Below are 1,219 nucleotides of genomic sequence, written 5' to 3'. Positions count from 1 at the left end.
GTAGAGAAGAAGTCAAAGAAGGTAAAGAAGAAGTCAAAAAGGTAAAGAAGTAGTCAAAGAAAATAAAGAAGTCAAAGATGGTAAAGAAGAAGTCAAAGAAGGTAAAGAAGAAGTGAAGAACGTAAAGAAGAACATAAAGAAGGTAATGAAGAAGTCAAAGATGGTACAATGGAAGTAAAAAAAAGGTAAAGAATTCAAAGAAGGTAAAGAAGAATCAAAGAAGGTAAAGAAGAGGCAAAAGAAGGTATAGAAGAAGGTAAAGAACATGTAAAAGAAGGTAAAGAAGTACGTAAAGAAGGTAAAGATGGTAAAGAAGAACGTAAAGATGTTACAGAAGAAATTAAAGAAGGTAAAGACGACGGAAAAGAAGGTAAAGAAGTCAAATAAGGTAAAGAAGTCGTCAATAAAGGTAAAGAAGAAGGTAAAGGAGGTAAGAAGAAGTCAAAGAAGGTAAAGAAGAAGTCAGAGGAAGTAAGGGAGACAAAGAAGGTATAGAATAAGTTATAGAATGCAAAGAAGAATTGAAAGGTACAAAGGAAGGAAAAAAGAAAAGAAGTCAAAGAAGGTAAAGAAGAAGTCAAAGAAGGTAAAGAAGAGGTAAAAAATGTGAAGAAGAGGTAAAAGATGGTAGAGAAGAAGTCAAAGATGTTAAAGAATAAGGTAAAAAGATAAAAAAGATCACAAAGAGGGTAAAGAAAAGGAATTGAAGCTTAAAAACGATAAAGAAGAAGTCAAAGAATGCAAAGAAGAAGTCAAAGAAGGTAAAAAAGATGTCAAAAAAGGTAAAGAAGAAGTCAAAGAAGATCAAGAAGAAGTCAAAGAAGGGAAAAAGAAGATAAAGAAGGTAAAGAAGAAGTCTAGAAGGTACAAAGGAAGTCAAAAAATGTACAGAAGTCAAAGAAGTTAAAGAAGAAGTCAAAGAAGGTAAAGAAGGGATAAAAGAAGGTAAAGAAGAAGTCACCAAGGGAAAGAAGAAGGTAAAAATGTAAAGAAGATGTCAAAGAAGGAAAAGAAGATGGAAAAGAAGCTTAAAGAAGGTAAGAAGAAGTCAAAGAAGGCAAAAAGATGTCAAAGTAGGTAAAGAAGAAGTCACAGAAGGTAAAGAAGAAGTAAAAATGTAAAGAAGAAGTCAAAGAAAATAAAAAAGAAGTCAAAGAAGGTAAAGAAGAAGTCAAGAAGGTATAGAAGAATATAAAGAAGGTAAAGAAAAAGGCAAAGA

Source organism: Arvicola amphibius, unplaced genomic scaffold, assembly GCF_903992535.2.
Source record: "Arvicola amphibius unplaced genomic scaffold, mArvAmp1.2, whole genome shotgun sequence".
Lineage (NCBI taxonomy): Eukaryota > Metazoa > Chordata > Mammalia > Rodentia > Cricetidae > Arvicola > Arvicola amphibius.
Note: the sequence above shows the minus strand (reverse complement) of the source record.